The sequence below is a fragment of the Eupeodes corollae genome, chromosome 3 (assembly GCF_945859685.1).
Source record: "Eupeodes corollae chromosome 3, idEupCoro1.1, whole genome shotgun sequence".
Taxonomy (NCBI): domain Eukaryota; kingdom Metazoa; phylum Arthropoda; class Insecta; order Diptera; family Syrphidae; genus Eupeodes; species Eupeodes corollae.
The window spans coordinates 11,985,778-12,009,310 of record NC_079149.1 but is presented as its reverse complement, the minus strand read 5'-3'; the positions used below and the strand labels follow the sequence as shown (position 1 = coordinate 12,009,310).

At 33.8% G+C, this 23,533-nt stretch overlaps 1 protein-coding gene across 5 annotated transcripts in view; it reads left to right on the top strand.

Annotated features, from left to right (window-relative positions):
* The first annotated feature begins 5,308 nt into the window (after positions 1 to 5,308).
* The window catches only part of LOC129951364 (MAGUK p55 subfamily member 7), a 47,466-nt gene continuing 29,241 nt past the window's right edge, over positions 5,309 to 23,533 (top strand). The window contains exons 1-2 of one of the 5 annotated variants that reach the window (XM_056063473.1): positions 5,309 to 5,467; positions 5,754 to 5,823. The gene's annotated coding sequence lies outside the window, so the exon portion shown is untranslated. Of the gene's footprint in view, positions 5,824 to 23,533 lie in introns of all 5 variants that reach the window. The other 4 variants (XM_056063472.1, XM_056063474.1, XM_056063475.1 and 1 more) reach the window with 4 other exon arrangements.

Sequence of the window (23,533 nt, the reverse complement as noted above, 5' to 3'; positions counted from 1 at the left end):
ATCTGTCAAACATAAAAATCTGCAAAATTTAAATATAATATATTTTGACTTGTTGTACTGATTTTCTCGCCATCAATTTATTCTGAACAAACCAGAGGGCTTAAGACTTACATATTCTAAAAATTTGAAAAATGATATCAATACTATCAAACCCGTCACGTGTTGCTATGTTTGAATGGGTTATGAAAGATTTAAAAGATAAAGTTTTACGCAAAATAACATACAATGTAAAATGAAATTATTCAACAATTATACAGAAGCAAGGTTACGCAAGGTTCAGCGTTTAGAAAAAAAGAATGAATTAAAACGAGGCGCCATCTATAAAATATCCAAGTAGGACGGTTCTATAGTTTTTTTTGTAGAAAAAGATGCCATGTGTATGATACTTATAGAACTACAGTAATAATTTTATTGCTATTTAGTAAATATTGCGACCATCAATCGAAACAAAAACCGTCCTATCTATTGAGTATACATAAAAATGCCAACTTCCAGAACAATCGGTTAAGAGTTGACAAGAAACAAACTTTGGGACACTTACTTACTTATTTAAGGTGGCGCTACAGTCCTGTGTGAACTAGGGTCTCAGCCAACAAACTTCTCCATCTAGCTTGGTCCCTAGCTAGATGTCTCCAGTTTCGCGCTCCAAGTTGGGTGAGGTCACTTTCCACTTGTTCACGCCACCTGATCCGCGGTCTTCCTCTACTGCGCTGTCCTGTGGGTGTGGATTCGAAGACTTTCCGGGCCGGAGCATTGGTTTCCATGCGCTCTACGTGACCCAGCCATCTTAGTCGTTGGAACCGACCCAAGGTGCTTTCATACGCTCTTGTCATAGTCCATGCTTCTGCACCGTATAGCAGGACGGGGATGATAAGGGTCTTATATAGCAACACTTTGGTCCCTCGGGGCTTTACCACTCAATTGCTTTCTTAGTCCAAAGAAACAGCGGTTAGCAAGAGCTATTCTGCGTTTGATCTCAGCGCTGGTGTTGTTTTCTGCGTTTACAGCGGAGCCTAGGTAGACGAGGTCCTTGACTACCTAAAAGTTACGTCTGTTCTTTGTTGTGCCCTCAATAACCGTTAAACCCATTTTTGCCGCGTCTGCCTCAATACTCAAAAAAGCACCATTGACATCACGCTGAGGTCTTCCTACTTCAGGACACTGACTTTGTATATTTTAAGAAAATGTTTCTACTGGAAGTATCAAAGTAGCATAACTTTATTTCGCTTTTTGATAGCAGGTTTTATCTGCTGTTAAACTTCAAACATGGTTCCGTACTTTCTTTCTAAAATGTAAAGAAGGTTGAAAGACCACGCGTTCGGTCGCGAAGACTTTTATAAATCGAATATGCACAACTCCTATAAGACAATCTGAAAATTTCCTGAGGTTTTGCCTCCACTTCATTGTAATCTATGTATTGTAAATATTAAACTATTTGGCTTGGTTGGACATTTAAAGCTTATTCATACTTGTAAATAAATCACACATTTACTTTATTTAAATCGCTCCAAACTTATTTATTCATCACTTTCAATTATTACTTTCCAAACACAGTTTTTACTTTATCGAAGTTCACAATCAATATTGAACCGCTTCGCTTCCGAGCGCCTATTTATATACTTCAAATCGGTTCGAGAAACTACTAGGTTCTTGTAGGCGCTGCATGTTCTCGATGCTTAACGAAGGGAGTTCTTCTCTTAAACTAGATGTTGTCCCTTATTCTAAATGTTCCACACAAGTGTTTACTACGTACTTATTCTACTATAACACGAAATAAGAGTAAAAGAGATAAAGAGTGTATACACATTAAAATATATTAAGTCCGGCCGCAACACGTGAATAGATTTGTTCTCTATTTAAGTGACGTTTGCAGATCTGACAACTGTATTGTCAGTGCAATTTGTTTGTTTTATTTTATAAACTACGAGTATGTATAGCTGTTGTTAAATTTATAAATTTAGTTTATAAAATAAAACAAACAAATTGCACTGACAATACAGTTGTCAGAACAAAATAAATTAAAAGAGGCTGGATGCGACCCACACTGATAATTCCCATCCCGTCTATCGATTTTTCTTACTTAAAACTTTGTAGTTTTTCGTGTTTTGCTAAAAATGTTTTCAGTTGAAGTATTCTAAAAAATTTAAAAACTACCAATAACATTTTGCATATGATGAAATAGTTTGATTTCAAAATCTGTTTTTATTAACAATGTTTTAAGAGATTTTGCGTACTATTTTTCTGGATTTTTAAAAATATACGGAAGAATAAAGAGACTTCCATTAAAGAAAGAATACAACTTATTCTTAAAAGAATTGATAAACAGAATTTGAATATCAAACAGATATGCGAAAAAGTCACTCTTAAAAAACAATGATAGACAGAACACTAAAAATCGCTACATATAATGCAAACGGTCTTATACAACATTCATCCGAATTAAAAATCTTTTTAGACCTAGAACATATCGACATTTGCCTGGTGTCCGAAACTCATTTCTCCAATGGGCAAAGTCTAGATAATGTAATAGAAAACTATTCATGTTACCACGCTCCACATCCAACTACAAGATAAGAGGTGGATCGGGGATTCTGATAAAAGAAAGCTTAAACCATTATGAAGTAGCCAAGTTCACTAGTGAAAATATGCAAGTAACAACTAATAGTATTGGTATGAAAAAGAAAAAGTTTAAGATAGCAGCTATATAATGCCCACCGAGGCGCTCCCCGACCGAAGATGACTATACAGATCTATTTAATCTTCTTGGGCATAACTTTCTTTTTGGGTGGAGATTTCAATGCGAAACACTTCCATTGGGGTTCAAGGCTTATATCAACAAAAGGTAAAAGACTTTTCCAAGCAGGCCGTAAATACAATTGCGAATTCTATTCCTCCAGGTCGCCAACTTACTGCCCTTCCGATACTAACAAAATACCAGACTTTTTCGTAGCTAAATGAATCAAACGAAATCACATTAGTGTAGAAGGTAAAAGAAAGTACTCCAACATTTTCTAATAGAAGACAAAATGAAAAAAAATATCCTTTAGAGATAAGAGAGTTGATAATAGAGAAAAGAAGAGCTCGAAGAAAATGGCAAAATTCTAGATTTCCAGATGATAAAACAACGTTTACGTTTTATGATTCATTCAGTACATTCCCAAGGAATTTAACGACTGATGTTTCACCCGATTTTTCGCTATGGAAAGCAGCCAAACGCCTGAAAAGACCCCATTTACAAAACTCGCCCTTGAAATCTCAAGTTGGGAAATGGATAGGTAACCCGAAAGAAAAAGCTAACCTTTTCGCTGAACATCTTGCATTGTTAGACTATAAGAAATGAAAGGTATTTGTTTACATCAACTATCAAATAAAAAATCACCAGGTTACGATCTAATTACTGCTCAGGTTATGAAAGAAATGCCATTGCCTTCATAAAACTCCAATATATAATGAATGCATGCCTTAAGCACCGGTATGTCCTGCACCATTGGAAAATTGCTGAAGTAATTGTCATACCAAAGCAAGGTAAACCACCTACAGAAGTGACGGCTTACAGACCAATATCGCTTATACCAATTATGGCAAAAGTTTTTGAAGAACTGCTTCTGAAGAGACTTAGCAAAATCATAGAAGAAATAAGGTTAATCCCAAACCATCGGTTTGGCTTTAGAAATAAACATTCCACTATAGACCAAGTTCATAGAATATCGGATGTAATAGAAAAAGCATTAGAAGAAAAACAAGTATGTTCAGCTAATTTCTTAGATGTTGCTCAAGCTTTTGACAAGGTTTGGCATGAGGGACTTGAGTACAAACTGCAAAGGGATCTTCCCAGGCAGTACTATGAAATATTAAAATCGTACATCTCAGACCGATTGTTTAGAGTAAGGTACGATCAAGAATACTCGGAAATTAAGAAAATAGAAGCCGGTGTACCACAAGGAAGTGTCCTAGGTCCTACCCTGTATTTACTATACACAAGGGATATTCCAGTTGGTAATCACACCATAATGGCTACTTTTGCAGATGATACCGCAATTTCGGTACCCTATACAAATGTGTCTCTAAGGCAGCAGTAAAACTACAAAATCACGTCGACACAGTGAGAGCTTGGACCGAAAAATGGCGTATCAAACTCAATGAAACAATATCTTCACATATAAACTTTACAAAATAAAAGATAAACAATATTCCAAAAATCAATAATAATCAATACGGCCAAATACCTAGTAATGACTTTGGATGCAAAGCTTAAGTGGAAAGAGCATATCAAAAAGAAAAGAGAAGAACTAAACTTGAAATATAGAAAAATGTACTGGTTGCTTGGTAACAATTCTGATTTATCAATTCAAAACAAAATAATGCTGTATAATCAAGTACTAAAGCCTGTTTGGACCTATGGAATCCAATTATGGGGCTGTACAAAGAAAACAAATACCGAAATCATCCAAAAATTCCAAAACAAAGTGCTTCGTGGAATAGTTAATGCACCTTGGTACATAAGAAATACCGATCTACATCGTGACTTACAAATAGAAATGGTTACAGAAGTTGTTGAAAAATACGCTGTATCGCACAACCAGAGACTGCAAAGTCATACTAATTCAAAAAAGGAGTCCGTCTTGAATATAAGAAACCATGTTCGGAGATTAAGAAGAACCAAGCCTCATGAGCGTATGGTCTAAAAAAAAAACATAGGAAAGTATTAAAAGTTTAAACTTAACCCAAAGTGATTGTAAAAAGTTAAGAAAGAAAAATCGGAACTCGATCCTACAAGATTGGTCCTGATGAAGAGGTGGTTTTAGTGGTTAAGAGTCCCAAACTACTTGGTGTCGAATACTGTCAAGTGTCAAGTTTAAAGCATGTCAAAATCCCGACCGCCCCAAAACATGGTAGTGATTTAACTATAAGAACATAAATTGAATTTGTCACAATAAAATAATAATTAAGAAATATAACATAATTTTCACACTTTCTCAATGTGTCAAACAAAATATTCAACTATTTCACGTCTAATATATTTAATGTTTCAAGATCCTGAAGCACATCAACAAATTTCTCAAACGAACAAACCCTCCAACTGTCACTTTCTCCCAACTGTCACAAACCATGTTTCTTATTACATTCTTCTCACGTCCTGTCATATGTGTCATTCCTCACATGCGCATTACACCATTATCCCCTATTCACCATACTCACCACTCAAAAATTGGCCAAACGAATAAAACAAATCTTTCCAAATCTGCAAACAACCCAAAGAAAGAAAAAAAAAGAAACACTCTCAAAAAACGAACTCCTCCTATGTCTAGACATATCCAAATCGGGATGAGATTAACCCGACGAACACGAAATCAGTTGTCAGAAATACCACATTGCAGTCGGACGTTCTTTTCTAAAAATACGCAATCAAAAGAATTTAATTTAAAAGAAAAGAAGAGAAAAACTATCTCTTCTGTTCATCAAAAACGTGAATCCTCAAAATTTCACTGCAATCTAATCCTATAAATAAAACCCATTAAAAAATAAATACAAAAACAACACAATAAGTTGTATTTTTCCCTTCATGATTCTTTTCCTATAATTTTCTTCTTTTAAATATTTTATTGAAATCAAATTTTTGGAATAAGATAAGAAAATATTGCCCCTATCCGTGCCTGAGTCCGAGTCCTTTGAAGTGAAGAGTGAATAAATTCAAATATATTATATTACTGTGAAGTGGTAAAGAAAATTCAATAACTTCCTTTTTGTTTTAGATTTAAATTTTAGAAAAAATACCGTAATGTGCTGAATTTTTGAAATATTTTATAAACGTCAAAAAAAGAGGTAAATTCTTTTCCTGTCGATGGAATTTAAAAAATATTTTTCAACATAAACACAATTAATTTTTATATTTTGTATGAATTACTATTTTTTTTAAAAGTTGTATGACTAAATGTATCCGAATCTAATGGGAATAGGAAATCTGTGTGGAAATTGATTTTCCGCAAACGTGTGCAATTGCCCTTTTTTACTTGTGACGTTAAACCAAAAAACAAGAAGAGAAAATCGAGGGTTAAAAAAAAAGAAGGAAAACATCAGGACAGGCAGTCAAATCATAGAAAGAGAAAATAAAAATGTTTGTTGTATTTTTGTGTTGTTTTTGAAGGTTTAATTTGTGTTAAAGGATATTTGTGTGCATCCTAGTTGAGGTACATGCAGTGCAGAGCTGTTTGTGCAATTTCCATCCCTTAGGATGAAACAATGCAAGCAGCCAGTATTTGTACAATGTACATGCCGTTAATGCCGTATCCTTGGGAAATTTCCTTCTCCGGAAAATTCAACCTGTTTCTCTTGTTCTCCTCGACATCAACATCATCATTATACATTTCAAAGGACACAACAACCGTGTGCGTTCGTTGTTGCCTTCCCCATGGTGACATTTTTGTTTTCCTTACTGTTTTTTTTTACAGTAGCAACTGAAAGTATTCGACATTTGTGATGTTTTATCTTCTTTCAAAGCGGGGTGAAGATGCAAGCAATATTTGGTATTGTTTTGTTGTTATGGGATTATGCTCTGGGAAAGTGTGTTTTTCCACATATTGAATGGAACGAAGAAAGAAGAAAACAAGGACTTCCGGGGTATGGGATATATGGTGAATGTTAACTAGTTCAAGGTTTCTTCTTCTTCTACCTAACCTCACATATGTACGACGACGTACGTGCACCAACATTTTTTTCTTTTTGGTTTCTCGACATTTTAAAAAAGGATATAGAGAGAGAGGATATCCTTGAAGGGAGAGAAAAAGGGGAGAATGATTTATTTTTTGTTTTACATTTTACATTTTATACTCTCGTGAGTTACTTACATTTACATGACATTTTTGTAAATGACAGATAGTTGTATGTCAAATGGGACATTTATTTTAGGTATGTAAATAATTTTAGAGTTAAGCGAATTGTTAAATAACCATATAGAGTGACAGTGAAGGGTACTAAATTCTACATTCTACATACTTTTAAGAAGTTTGTCGTTTATATCTTGATCACAAATTGGTGTAGAATTTCTGTTCCATAAGTAACTAGGATTCAGTTCGTTGCATTGTGAAGAACTTTTGTGACATAGAATAAAATTTGAACTTTGGAATTCTACAATTTCACATTAAAAATAAATTTTCAAGGAAATTGTTACTTTGCCTTTCATTTGAATTCATGAAACTGATGAACGTGATGATGAGTTTAAAGAAAAAACTGATACAGTTTAAGTTGAGTTACTGTAGCTCTGTCTGTGGCACGAATTCTCTAAAATTTTGTAATTTGAATCCTATGGAAAATTTTAGATTAAGTTCATTAAGACCAATGAAACTGTTAAATGATTTATTTTTTTCGAACGAGTTTATTAACTTTCCATTAATTATATTACACTTTCATTGAAAATTGTTTTAGATATCCACAAGGTGTGTAATTGTCAAAAAGTAAAGTCTTTAAATAAAATTTGTCGTATGTGTGATAAGAATTACCCTATTTTAGTTTTCTTACGTTTACAAATATGTACAAGATTTAAGTGATGCAGTGAAATAAGGCCAACTTTTAAAACCAGGCCTTCTTGCAATTTACAATTTTTTAAATTTGGCCTTATTTCGCTTTCCTTTTTTTCACGGTTCCGATTTTATAGTAAAGTGTTTATTAACCAATTACAGGTTAATTATGTTGATTATACAGGACTATCCATTTGCGATTTTAAAGGTTAATGCAAATAAAACACATATAAAATATTTTTCTTCATGATATTTCTTTTTAACTTCCCATAGGAAGTTATTGTAATGGGTACGATTTGGCAAATTGAAAACTTTGACATTTCTCGACGTTTCAACGTCCTAGAGTCGAAATAAAGGATTTTTGGAAAGATGTCTGTGCGTGCGTGTGAACGCACGTTCGTACGTCCGTCAGTTCACGACATTTTTTCGTTGTCCATAGCTCAAGAACCAGAAGAGATATCGACTTTAAATAAATTTGATTGTACAGATAATAATGTAGAAAGATGCTGAAAGGGCTTTCAAGAAAATTGCGTGGGTGGTTTTTTTACCATAAAAAAAGGTGAAAATTTAGGTTAGCCCTAAATATCTTACAAACCAAAAACGCTAGAGAATTGAATTAAATTTTACATAATATATTGTAACGTGATATCAAAGAAGTATTTTTTTTGAAAAAAATCCATTTAATGGTTTTTTTTAATAAATCAAAATAACTGAAAAAAAAAATTGTCACCTCCAAAATTTTACGACTAAAATATGATTTAATCTCTAAAACAATTTTGTGCAACGAAGAATAATGTTTTTGACATCTGATAAAATTTTGAGAAAAATCGAATTGACAGTTTTTTTTATACAAATTAAAAATATAAAGAAAACATCACTAAAAGATGGTAAAAATTGAATATCGATTTAAATATCTTTTCAAACAAATTTAAGCTTAAACTTATTTATCTAATAAGAAACATTGTTTTCAACATTCTGAAAAAATGTTGAGAAAAATCAAATTGATAGTTTTTTTTTACAAAAAATAAAAACCTAAAAAAATTAATAAAAGTTGGTGAAAATTGATTTGCGACTCAAATTTCTTTTCAAAACTTTGAGATATTGGCTTTAATTTACTTTCATCTTTCAAAAAATATTGTTGTCAACTTTCAGTAAAATTTTGAAAATAATCGAATTGACAATTTTTTTTACAAAAAATTAAAAACCAAAAAAAAAAACTAACAAAAGTTGGTAAAAAATGATTTTCGACTCAAATATCTTTTCAAAAATTTGAAATATGGGCTTCAAACTTATTTTATTTCACAGAAAATATTGTTTTCGATATTCAGTAATTTTATATAAACATCCAACAGTCCGTTTTTTCATAAAAAATAAAATCTACACAAAATAGTACGCAAATTTGGTAAAAATTGATAGGAGTACATATAGACAAACTTTCAAGCAAGACAAATGGGAAATTATTAGTGTGGTCGCATCCAAGCCTGATTTTTACTTGGCTTTATTTCACGCTACCTTTTTATATGAAAACCAGTAGTTTCCATATACAAAGATGGTACCGATTTTATAGTAAAGTGTTTATAAACTAATTATAAGTTATATGTTAACTATACAGTTATATCCATTTTTCGCTTTTAGAAGTATAGGGCTGGAATTTGACATCTGGCGAATAAGTTGTTAAACAATTTTTGTTTTTTAGTGTTAAGTCTGACATTTACGAAAATGAACCGCTTAACTATAGCATACAAATTATTAAAACGGTGGTTCTGCCACAGACACATTTTGTGCTTTAGAGGAGTTTATGGTTTAAATAATCGTCTAACTACGCAAGCGTTTGGAAAAAATTGTGAAGAAATTTGAAAAGACTGGATTGGTTACAGATATTGTAAGGCCGGTGTATTATCGGTTTGCTCGTTTCACTGAAAGTATTGGAAATTATACAACTTAAAGTTATGTCTAGAATTTAAGAAATTATAGATCAAAATTTTATACATTTTGGTTGTTTTTCTGGTACAATTTCGTAAAAACTGGCATATTTTATTTTTAAAAATATACACCTGCAAAATAAGTTTATCTTGCCTTTTAATTTCTCAAACAAATCTTCATTTGTCAACTTTTCATAGGAAGTTATTTAAATCATTTCGATTTTACATTGCTCAACATTTCAGAGTCTTTAGAATCTTAATCAAAGATTTTTCACACACACACACACGATATGTGTGTGTGTGTGTGTAAGTACGCCACAATGGGGCAGAACGACCTTTCTTTATTATGACTTGGATATCAATCTTTGTAATTTCTGCAGAAATTTCAGCATTTTTAAAGAAACGTATGGCCATATTTCCATCATTTGAATTTCCGAATCCGATTTTTGATTTGTCAATTATCAATCCACAACGATCTTTAACTCTTTTTGTATCTTTTTTTTGTTTTCTCCAACAACTATCTTGTCATCCCCTTGAGCTTGCCATTTTTGAAGAAGCAATTTTTAGAATAAATGAAGTAAATTTTTAAAAAATCATATCCATCCAGACAACAGACAAGCCAAACTATAAGTTTTCTATTTTTACTTCCCTTGTCAACATACTATCTACATCATTAAAGCTTCTAAAAGATGCACCGTATATGAAACACTTTTGTGTTGTTGACGTCCTCGTGATAGCATTACAGACTTTTCCGTCAATCAGCGTAAAAAGTAGAGTATGACTTTCAATTAAAGTTGTTGATGTCTTTTGCAAATTCTTCACCTCATTTACAACTCTTTTCTTGTATGCAATGGACATTTCTGTAGATTCCTTTGCAAACTCTATTTTCAACGTGCTGCAGTATCTTGTAGAACTCTGGCGTGGACTTTGCCGTACAATTTTGAAACTGAATGAAAGTCTAAGTGGAAAAACACAGGTAATAAAGATAGAAGAATCAGTTGCCTTAAGACCATGGAAAGCTCGTTTGTAGGAACTGTATCCCGAACTCCCATCAAATCCCCACTTACAAAATGAGGTCAGATCTACCATTTCAACGGTTCTTAGTAGATTAATAACTTCCTTTTGCGATTCCACCAAACGCTTTGTCTTAAAATCTAGCAGTGCTAACTTTGATGCACTCGGGGGTGGATAACCCTGTTTTCTTGCAGCTTGTAGAACCTTATATGCTGGAAATTTGTCTAGTGCACTCATTCTAATATTCTGGTATTGAAGCCAAGATAGTTGCGCTTCAACTGCAACGCTAAAGCTTCTTGGTTTCGAGTGACTCACTACATGAATTTATATCTTTTTTTGCTCGGTCAGCGTAAACGTGTCCCACTACTCTTAAGTTTATTTGAGTAGTAAAAGTCAACTCAGATATTGAAGTTGACTCTCTTAATTTTGCGTTTTTCATTCTTTTTGAGGGTTCAGTACTTTCATCAAATAAAATATTTGGTCAACCACGCTTAAGCCTTTCTTCAGGTCAACACAAAAAAGAAACAGATGTCGCAAGCCACGAATTATTTTTTTGCAAAACGTCTCGAATTTTCGAAAAGCCTTTTCAAAATAAGATTTGTACTGAGGTTAAGTTTTCGTTAAACCGATATTATCGAAGTTTTGTGTTCGTTTTTTTTAGCTCTTCTTCCAGAAAATCAAATTGATTTTGTAAATTAATATTTTGAATTGACTGAATTATATTTACAAGCTCCATCCAAGTTATAAAAACTTGTACCTAAAGGTTTAAACAAATCATAGAAATCCTCAATTTTTTTTTGTCAGAAATATGAAAATTTTAAACCAAAGCCACAGTTTCAAGAAATAGATAGCACCAGCTACCAAAAACAACAAAAATTAAGCTTGGGGCTAAATTCCAAAAATTTTAATATAAAATAAACTCTTTTTTATTCAGACAATTAAAAACACTTGACAAATTTCTTCACAACAAACTGCAGCTTTCAGTGAACAAGAATGGCTTGCGCCGTTGCATATCATTTAAAATGTGTTTATGATAACGGTCTTAAACTTTTACCATATTAACAGTGGGCTAATTTCATTTTTCGAATTATTGCCACCGATTAGACCGTTCTGTCCCATTAACTTTCTGAAATTCATTTTCTATCGTCTATATCTCAAGAAACAATAGCGATGTCGAATTGTGTTATTTATGACAAAGAAAAATGGATTTTCAAACAAATTCAGTGGATAGGATTTTTTACAATAGCAATTTGAAAAAAGTGAACATTTTGGTGAACCCCACATATCTCACGAACCAATATCGCTAGCGACTTTAACTAAATGTTATAAGTTTAATTTAATAAAAAAAAAAAACATTTACGAAATTCAAGAAACGAAAATACTTGTCACCTCGAATATCTTACGAACAGAAAATGAAATTACCATCAGAATAATTTTATGGAAATTTTCAGAAACATCGAAGTATCGGTCTTTTTTGACATCAAATATAAAACTTAAGAAATTACTAATAAAAGTTCATAAAATTGATTTGGTTATTGAAATGAAAGCTTGGTTTTATCCCCTTAGGTTGGCTTGTACAAAAAAAGATTTAAATTAAACTTCTTAGGACAACACTTTACTAAGCCACAAGAACCATCATTGCCATCGAACAGATATAAGATATTTTAAATGAGAACCTAAATTATCACATACCTTTTCTATATTTATCCTTTATCCACTTCTGAATTTAATTTATCTTTATTTATTAATACTTTGACCTTGATACATAATACAGAAGAAATTCTAAAATATTTTTCCAATCCATTTTATTTATACACAAATATGGAAAATATCGATTTTTTAATCAAAAATATGTACATAAGTTAAACATGACCTTTTGAAAACTGTTTATAAATAAAATTTAATTTTAGTTCAGTTAATCGTCCAAAGCTTGAAAAGAACGCAACATTATTCTACTCTATAAAAAAGATCAAATTTCCTTCCTTTTGTTTGCCCACTATAATTGTCCTTTCAAAAATAATCGTCTGGTTGTTTCGTTATTTCTAAGCTATGAATTAGTATTCGAGTGGAAAACCCTCACCGTGTAGACCTTTTTATCCATAGAATTTTCTTACATCATTATTTTTAGTCAGTTAGTCTTTCTTCTATAGTTCCTCACACTATTGTACCTACGCATGAATCGATTTATAAATTAGGAAACACCCGAGTTTCCCGCCCATTCCAATAACCAAGTTTATTGTTGTTTTCTATTTTAATATGTTCCTTAATAATGTAGTGATGTCCTATCACGCATAGCCCAAATGTCAAATTCCGTAGCAAATAAGGATAAAGTATTTTTTGTTTTGTTTCGTAAACTTCAATTTGAACTAAACCCTGAATAGTTGATGACGTCAAACTATTCCTATATAGTTTCTCTAGAGGATCTACGTAGTGTACATACGTGGGGGGGGGGTAGTTTACTATATAGAAATGGGTTTGTTTTTAGAGTAAATTCCTCACACATTCCTTTGAATGTCCTTGCAGTCAAATAGAATGTTAAGTTCGTACAAAAACAAACAAACAACATTTCTTGTCTTTAAAATTAAACTGTATCTGATGCTATTTAACTGAATTATCGACAATTGGATGTACTGTTTACACTGTAGGTACACTTGTTCAGTACAAAAGTTCTCAATAGTTTAACATTGTACTCATTTAACAATGTTTTTTTTCATATTCATAAATAGCTCTAGAGATAGAAAACATTCTTATGAACAAATGAGTACATGTACACTAAACACTAAAGTACGTGTGTACATAACATAAATGTACATAATTTAACACCATATAAAATGTAGACCAAGTTAACAGGATATCTCCCCATGACACACAATATAGAAGTCTATTCAATAGTATCACAGTTCCCGTCTTCTACTTCGCGTCGTCGTCATCCTACAAGTGCACCACCATGCTTTCCTTACTCATGCCCTCTATAAGTCATAATTTTATCTATACAGTTCAGGTACACTATACCGTATCCCCTCCGTAGGTACGTTTCAAAACGTCTACATTGTAGGTTGTATGTAAGGTACTCACGTTTCCGACATATGCTTGACAATTTATTAAGACCATTGATTGATGACATTTACATCCAACTCAACTCATACAAAGGTCAACAAATTTACCGTTGGAAGGATATTCTTATAAGTTTCTATCTGTACATGTTCTCTTTTTGTCCCGTGTCTCTTTCGCTTTTCCTTTGAACTTTTTATAGATTGATTGAAAATTTAGTTCAAAATGATTGACTTGAGGAGAGACGAGACATTAGTGTAATATTGTAGTCTATTAGAGTGCACTTAGCGGTATTATATTGGAAATGTTTTGAGGTAATTGCGATTTTTGTTTTTTAAGAATCTTTAGTTTTTTGAGTTAATTATTAGTGTTTTGGATCAAAAATTCTATCTCCCACTTTATATCACTTCGTTCAGGACTAAGTAATTTGTCCAATGTAAACCTTAAAACCAAAGTTTTATAGGAAAAAAATATAAACTAATTTTGAATTATCCTGGACTTTGATTAATTATTTTTAAAAGAACTTGTAAACAGTGACGTTCGAAAAATGATATTTCCTTTTTTTTAATTTTTTCAATTTTTTTTCGAACTTTGTCGAATGTAAAAATAATGAATTTCCCATAGAAAGTTAGTGTAATGGGTCCGATTTGTCAAATTGAAAATTTTTACATTTCTCGACGTTTCAAGTTCCTTAGAGTTGAAATAAAAGATTTTTAAAAAGATGTCTGTGCATGCGTGTGTACGCACGTTCGTACGTCCGCACGTTTGCAACGATTTTTTCGTTGTCCATAGCTCAAGAATCAGAAGAGATATCGACTTCAAATAAATTTTGTTATACAGATAAAAAGACTTCTAGGGACTTGGACAAGTATATTTTTTGAAAAAAAAATTCAAATAACATTTTTTTTATAAATAAAAAAAAAACCGAAAAAAATGTTCCACCACGGAAATTTTACGAATACAAAATGATTTTATCTCCCAAACAATTTTGTGCAACGAAAAGTAATAAATAATCTGGTAAAATTTTGAGCAAAATCGAATTGACAGTTTAAAAAAAAAAAACTAAGAAAAACATTACTCAAAGTTGATTAGATTTGATTTTCAACTAATTTTTACTTTTAAGAAATATTGTTTTCAATATTCCGCCTTGTGCCATGACGTCCCGATTGTACAGGAGTCGCCTATCCACGGTTCGTCGTCTGACGTGGTAGATTAGCGGAACTGCCAATCTATCCTGTATCAGACCGCATCTATCTAAAAAGAGGAATGCCTCTGGTGGAATGAAGCCGCTCGAGCGTGCACTTTCAAAATACTCGTCGTTCGGATAGAACGCCCGAAAATTAAATTGTTGGTCGAAGACATAGCTCTTACAATGTGACCTCGAACGAGTTTTATCACGAAATTGTCAATTCTGTTGATTCGAGCCCCGTTGTATAGGCCCTCGTTGGAATAGGAATGCACATAAGAAGATTCGGCTGTTCGATATAACCCAGTACAGCGTAGTAAACACTACCGCTAGAACACCCGAAACTTCTTCATCTGGGAAAGGGCAACGTTGAACAACACAGGACAACCATAAACGATCATTGGCCGTATGAGGGCCATGTAGCAAATTACCTTCACTCTGGGGTCAAGCCGACTGCTGTAAAACATCCGTTTCGTCAGAGCGAAGGCTAATCTGGCCCTGGTCAGAGCAGCATTTATATCTCTGTCGAAATATAGATACTGATCTAACTAGATACCGAGGTACTTCACTACACTTTTGCTCGCTAATGGCTGCCCGTGAAGATCAACGATGACCATCTTGCGCCAATTCTTGCACGTATCCCTCGAGGCCTTAGCCAACGGAGTTCGGAACAGAATTGTCTCCAACTTCTGGACATTTATTTTCAGTTTCCAGTCGTCGTAATATCGCTGAATCTTGAATTCTAATAACCTCAACCTTTCGGGCCGTCCTGTACGCAATAATAAGTGGGCGTACTCAATTGCCTTTGTAAGACTACGTATCAGATCGCTGGTGTACATTCTGAAGAGAATCGGCGAATTCACCGCTCCCTGTTGAAGACCATTTTTAATTAAGAATGTTTTGGTAGAAATTACATTGCCACTTTTGAAAACAAGCTTTCTACCGTTAAGCATATCATTAAGTGTATACAACAATGGCTTGCTAATGCCAAGCCTGCTCAGATTTAGGTGAATACCCTCTAACCATTCGGTGTCAAAGGTAATCTTTTGCATTGACTTTGGATTCTAGAAAGCTAATTCTACCGATTTTATCTCCAGAGAAGCATCACAACACCTTCAGTTTTGGGGGGCATCCGCAAAATGTAACCAGAGCTTAGTCTTTCTTTCGTATCTCCTTGCGCAAGGATCCTCCCATCTCTAACATGGAGCTTGAATTTTGATTTTTCCGAAAGGATGACATTGTTCCACATCTCTCGAGTCCAATTTGACTCTTTTTGGAAAATCCGACGAAATTAATTTGCCTATAGCTTGACACAAATCGTTTTAAGGTCCACCGAAGTCCTGAACCGATGCAAACAATCTTCCACTGGTGTCGTCTTTTTTGGCCTCCCTGAGCTTTTTTATGCTAGTCTAGTACCCCCGGTCTCACGATATTTTTTCATATTCCACGCCACAGTTTGTTAGAAATATTCAGTCTCTAAGAAATTTCACGTATTGTCAAATTGAGACGTGATAGACATACAATATTGGCTCTATGTTCCGAACTGATTTTTCCCATTTTTTTTCACAAAATCATTTCGGTTGGTATTGGACGACTATCACGAGACAAATGCACCTCTTATTAATAATAACATCAACTTTTATGCAGTGTTTGAATGACATGTTGCTACCTAGTGCAAAAACAACCCTTAGCGTTTCTGAATTCCAAGCACTGATCTCGAAAAGGGTAATAAAATGTTTGATCAACATCTTTCGAACAGCACTGTACATGTGGTTAGTCACGTTTAAGTAAAAATAAATAAGGTGGCGTAGCAGTTCGTTTAAGTGGCACAGGCACGGATTGAAGCCAAGACCTCTGGCGTGACAGTCGTATTCACTAACCATCACGCAATTGGTACCATTAACTCGTTTAAGTAAGAAACCTGCAAAAAAAGTAGAAGAAACAGTACAGAATTGCAGTTTAATATGGTGTCCCTCAGGAAAGTACCTTGGGTCCATTATTGTTCACTGTTTTTATAAATCAAATGTTTAATGATATTTATGATGTTCGAATGATGTATGTGCACCAATGTTTGAGGTTGATAAAATTGAAAGTGTCTGAAAGTAGCCACTTTTGTCAATTTCACTTAAATTAAATGTTAAATAAAAGATCAACATCTCTTAAGAACAAAAACTGTCAATGATGAAAAGTAATCAGACATAAAAGTACGCCAAGTTTCAAGTTCAAAAAAATTATTTTCGTAAAAAGTGTTTGTGTGTATCATGCCTCTTATGACTTTTCTCAATTCTCAATTTTTTGAGCCCCCTCTGTTCTATTAATACATTATCAGGAAAAATTGAAATCAATCATTTAACTATACTTGTTTTTTGCGAAATGTTCATGTCACCCATAAAATTCAAATCACATAGTATTGGCGTCTAATTGATTTCACCAACACGTGAAATTACACGATCATTACAAATTTCACGAAATAATGCCATAACTGATTTTGTAGTGTAACTTGTTGAAACGCCACATTTCGTTCAAGCTACGATCTTCAAACACCAGATTTGAAAATATATCGACAAACCCGAGATATTTTTTCCGAAATTGCTTGATAAATTTAGTTTTTCCATTTCTCAATTTTTACGATAATCGTGACATTTTAATGGTAATATTTATTTGTCTGTTTTTATTATTTTATGAAATTAAAAAAAAAGTTTATGTACATTTCAGTTTGTTTTTTTGTTGCCATATTTTATTTTGATTTGCGGTCCTTGCGGTTTTGATTAACATTTTTCTATTGTCGCAAAACAAAATCTGACAAGCCTGTGTTTGACACATTCAATACACATTCAACTAATGTTATACTTCAAATGACAGTTGAGTTTGACAGTGGTCCTAATAAGAATATTCTTACTATTCAACTAATGTTATGACAGTTGTGCTTTCTTATTCTCAATATTGTTGTTATGTTAAAAAATAATTGTTTAAATGTCATTGTTACAAATTGGTGGAATTTGTTAGAATTATCTAAGAACGACTGTTGTAGAAATTGTTTATCTATCAAACTAAAGGGTTTTTCAATAAGGTCGGGTAGATGTTCAAATGGAGTAAAACAAGCTGTGTGTGAGGTATTAACAAAATTATTTTTTATTAGAAAGGCGCATGTATGCCTTTAGGTGTGGAATATGACATCATTTAAATGCCGGCCTAGACTACTTACAGTGCCAAGCGTCTGAGTGGTCCAATTTTCTGCATAGATCCATCTGAATTTGAGCGATGTCCTGTGTTATGATCACCTTTAGGATATCGGTCCATTGTGGTTTATTTGCATATACTTGAGACTTCAAGAAACTCCACAGGAACTTCACATCACCCTTGCGAGAGATAACCTTACATTCAAATCGTTCATGCAAAGTGTCAATCGTGGCGTTTGGAGTGTGGCTTCTAGCGCTGCCGTCCCTCTGGGTCCATATGGTTCAATTTAGGCAATAAGGGCAGTTATCATCGTTATGTAGCGCTCGTTGTTGAAAGTGACCGCCTCACTAACGTCGTTTTCAAAAAAGTACAAAATCCACAACAAATGGTAACTTTTTGAGGATGCATTATGACCTGGTAAACCTCACGTGGGTTGGTGTCGTCCCCTATAATATCAATTTTGTTGGTCAACACAGCTATTAATCCAAAAATACGCCTAGTCACTTAAGATGATTTTTCAGCCAAAATAAGAGTCTTCTTCCAGACGATTCGAAGCCCAGCCAGAGAACAAACGGCCTATGGTCAGTTGGATCTTGTACGTGTGTAGGCCGACGCAAAATTAGCCAAGTTGAAGTCTGCAAAAAGTCGAGTTCTTGCGCACGGCGTCGAATAGACTACCTCAGATTCTTCTATACACTTTCACGGTCCGCAGCGATGTTCTCTGTCGATCTTGTGTTCCTTGAATGTACGGGTGTTGGCTGATTGTTTACTGAACTCTCAAGTTTGGCCACCAAACGTTGAAAGACGCAAAGTTTGCGTTAACGAACATTCATTTTGCTATGATGATTTAGCATAAACAACTGAATAATAAACAAAAGATATGACAGATGTCACCAAAGCAAAATGGCCGCCACGGGACGCTAAAATGTACCCGCTCCAATTGGAAAACTTTGATGGTATGATGAGAAAAATGAATTAAGTTTATTGTATTCTTCGAAGCTAAAACAACCTTTATAGTTCAACACTTTCGACTCAGAACCTGAAAGAATTGATGCAAATCAAATTTGACACTTCAAAAATGAGTTTAGAAACAATATTCTAATTGTAACAATCGTGATGCTAATTAAGTAAAATAGGTAACGATTCATTGAAAAAGAACAGACCTCAGTTTTCGAATGCCAACGCATCCTTAAAACCTACAAAATAAATTACGTTACGTTTTTATCTGTCATTTAGTTTTGAGTGAGTGAGTAAGCCAAGGACTATATGGTTTGTTAAGGTTGATATAAATAGTTTGGAAAATATGTTGGAAATTTTAAGTCTCCAATAAAGTGTTAGAAAAGGGTAAAAAATCGGCTGCATTTTGTTTTTAATTTTTAATGACTGAAGTGCTTAAGAACTTTGCTAAGTAATAAAGTGTATGCTATAGCTGAGCATGGAATGAATGCTTCTAACAAAAGGATGCCACAAACAATTATTCTTAACCTGGTTGTTAAAAGACTCTCAGAATTATTTGCCAAAAGAATCAAGTTAACAGAATCTATTCTTTTAGGTTTCAATTCTTTAAATTCCATCAATTTAAACATTAATTTCTAGGACTTTTCTTCTTATCTCGAATAAGAAAATTGACAACTTTTATAGCCCCAAAACAAATTCCCATTTAAACCCACATCCTGCAATCAAAAATAAAGTTTCCCAACAAAAGAGAAAAATAAAAACAAACAAGCTTCGAAATACATACGAAGGCCATCGGTTGAAAATTGAATTATTATATATTTTCTTGTTTATACCAAACTAATTTCTTGAAGCTAATAAGAGGAGGGGCGGATGGATCCACATACAAATTGAATCATAATAAATCCATTTAGTTATTGAACACACTCTTTATAGACGTCGACGCATAGAAGCATCCTACTCGTATCTTTACTAAATGATTTTAGTTTTGAAATCAAGAGGGAAACATAATCGTATTTCGGATGTATCGAAAGCAAAAGAGAGATCTGGCGTTCACCCAAAAAAAAAGTCCAAAGGTATTATCATAACTAGAACTTAGAACCACCAGTTTTTCCTTGCCAATGAGGTACGGACGATTCCCCACATCTCGTAAACAAAAATCCGTCCATAAATAATAAAAATACCCACGCACAAACACGACGTACAAGAATTTTGCAGTTTTGTTTGTTTTTCTGTATAGAAATTATAACGATAAAATTCCTGCTAGCCTAAAGTTATAAAATAGAATAGAGTTGGCATCATCCAGGAGAAGAAGAACGGGCCGGGCATAGACATGGACATGGAGATGGAGACTGGTTATTTCATTTGGCACGGATTTCCTTAGTGATTCATGTGTCTCGTTTACAAAACGCTTATTCACTGTTCTTCTAGGTTCTCTACGTACTTTTCGACTAAATAGAGGTTATCAACCCCAAAAATAAAACGTACTTGTACGAACTTAGCTCAGAAAATATAAGAAACAAAGCAATAAAAAAAAGAAGTAGGTAGTCCTAAGTTCTAATGGTGTCCTCGATTGTTCGGTATAATTAACGTTCCCATTTGCATTGGCTTAGGGCACTAAGTGGTAAGGATTGAGAGAAAGCTAAATGAGACCACTTCATAAGAGGGTTAGGTAGGTCTGGCTTAGCTATACTGACTACTGATGGTTGGGTGGGTGCCCTGATGATATGGAGATGGGGTTGATGGTATCTTTTATGTTGTGCCGTGTCATTACTGTTTCAAAAGCTAAACAAGTACAAGTATAATGATGTATTTAGCTTCTTTTTTTTGATTGAGGAAGGTTTCGGCCCTAGGCTAATTTTTGCTGCTTATTCCTTACAACCTGATGTCAATTTATGAACATTGACAACAAAAAATCACAGATCGGGTAAAGTTTTTGGGTTAAAAAAAAAGGGTTTATGTCGTTTACCTTTAGGTTGTTCTTGATAGGTATTTATTTGTTTTATGACATGAGCTTTAATCAAGCTAAGCCAAGTGACCGCATGTAGGTCGGTATAGGGTATACCTATAAGTACTTGCTCATTTGTCCTCATAGTTCAAGTGGATAGAAATAATTACTGTTAAACCGTATATTTCATAGCATATTATTGTCGTTTTTCATCAAATAAGAACTTTTTGGGCTTATTTAAACCAAGTATAGGGAGTTTTTTTATTGCAAGAGATATTTTGGTGGTTGTTGTCTATAGTTTGAAATTTAAGAATATCAAACCGTATATCGGCAATTCATCGTAAATCGCTTAACTTCAAATCATGGAAAATTAAAAAAAAAAAAGTCTATTTATATTGCGTTCTTTTTAAGTTGTATGAGTGAGGAAGCTTTTTAATAAGTAAAACTCAAGTTTGCAAGTAAAAACAATGCCTCAGCCATCAATTATTATTTCATTTATTAAAATTGACAGTTTTTGTGGTTTACATGCTGGCTAGAGGCATCATCGGCCCTTACTGCTTACTTAATTCTTCGGCCTGGAAAATGACTTCTACATCGTTTTCGCCAACGTGCCCAGCTCACTACTAAGCTTTATCTTTGTTGCTATATCAGCTTCGAGGTGTATTTCGTATATAACTCCTCGCAAATGGTCCAATTATTATCCGCAAGACTTTTATCTCTAAAACTGATAAGAGGTTATGGTGTCTTTGACTGGATTGACCCAAGTCTCAGATACAAAAGTGATTTTTGATTTTAAGAGTGAGATTTTTTGATTTAAAGATTCCTGATAAGCAATTGGTTCGGTTGGCTTCTGCGTATTTCTTGTTCTTTGTAATTACCGTTTTTGCTGTTTTGTCTTTAACGTTTCTCGCATACCAAGCCACCATGCACTTTTATTTTCCTTAATCTATGCACCAATCTAAGGTTTTTCAAAACTCGTTAGATCTGAATAAATGAGTTATGTGAAGTTTGTTGGTTTCTGCCAAAGTTGTCAATGTCATCTGCTTAAGCGATTAGTTGTGCGGACTAGTTGATCTCTATGATATGATACAGTCCCGAATTGTTTTCTCCAAGGCCAGGTTGAAGATGTTGACTCCAGGTTTTAGATGTTATGGGGTGTGGACAGCAATCCGGATAGCTTTACTTGGATTGAAACGTTGGTAATTGTCATCCTACATAGTTATCTTCTATAGCCTGGCCATTCCAACATCACATGTGTTTATAGACAACATAGGTCTATAAACACATGTGATGTTGGAATGTCAAATTCTCGACATTTTTCCATCACCTATCTAATTTTCGCTCCTCATTTTGAAACAAATGAACTGCCGTTACAATGAATATTGTGAGCACTATCGAGCTACGGTCACTGAATGTTTGTTTTTAAAAATTCATAAGTTAAACTTCGACGGCATTTGGTTCCAACAAGAGGTCGGCGGCTTCATCAACTCTTTACTGCATGCATTATGACAAAATAATACAACTTGGTTAATATTTAAAAAAAATCGAAAAAGCTTTCTTAGCTTTTTTCTGGGTTGAGGTCGATGGACTGGAATCCAAAGTTCTTTTCGTGCTTTTCGCAGTACCAGTGATGGAAGCTGGTCGACCCTTCTTTTTGTCAAACGTTTTGCCAGTTTTGCAGAAATGCTCGGCTACTGCCATCTTGAAGTCAAATAAGGGCATGTACAGTACACGTCATTTTGTATGAATTGTTTGCAACGAATTCCTCCTTTGGAATAAGAAGAAGCCAATCTATAATTTTACTAAGAAGAGGCCTTACTTTAAAAAGTTTATCATGTCCGGGCAAACCGCGCATTATAAACTTATCGTTGTCGGCACACAATTACCAACAAATGCAATCCAGTAACCGTTGGTTTCTCTGTCGAAAATAGCAACTTTTAAACTAAAAGCCATATATGGCGTAGTATGCAGTAGAGGGTATATTCCAACATCAATTTGGCGACCTTTTTATTTCCAGAAGTCGTATTTTTTATTCGAACATTTGTCCATGCGGTAAACACCTCTAGAATACGTTTTATCATTGGTTTATGTCAAAAACGTAGTGCCCGTGGCATGATGGTTAGTGCGTTTAATCCCTAGCTGCGCCATCTAAAGTTTTTTTTTCCCCGGGTACTACCTCTTGCGAGGAATTGTCTTATTCTCCAAGAGTAATTATTTTCATAAAAAGTGCTTTCTCAAATAAGCCGTTCGGATTCAGCTTAAAACTGTAAAACTGTAGGTCCTCTCCATTTCTGACAACATTACTCGCTCACCTGAATGGTTGAGAATTATAACTATCTATATTTTGTTTAATGTGCAAAACCAGCAATCATCAAGCCATCATTGACACCACTTGTTGAACACATTCCAGTAAGATTCAAATGCCATTTAATTTCCCTAAAAAATCTTTAAAATGTGTCTAAACGCGATTCTGCTTAAAACCTTAACTTTCAAGTTTGAATTCAATCGACGTAATTGTGTAAGCTGTAGGGGCGAGAAGAGATAGATGGGTGGAATAGCTGGGCCCACTCATTTTTAGACTTCTCTTATAGTCATGTTTGTTTTTGATCATGAGATTATTTTGTTTTGCGAATAAAGTTCCCATGTGTCGCTAGAAATCTGCTAACAATAATTCCTAAATGTATTCTTACGATACTGCTGACTTATAAAAAATACAAGAAAAAAATACATTTCTTTTGTTTGTTTCTAAATATTTTCGAATCAT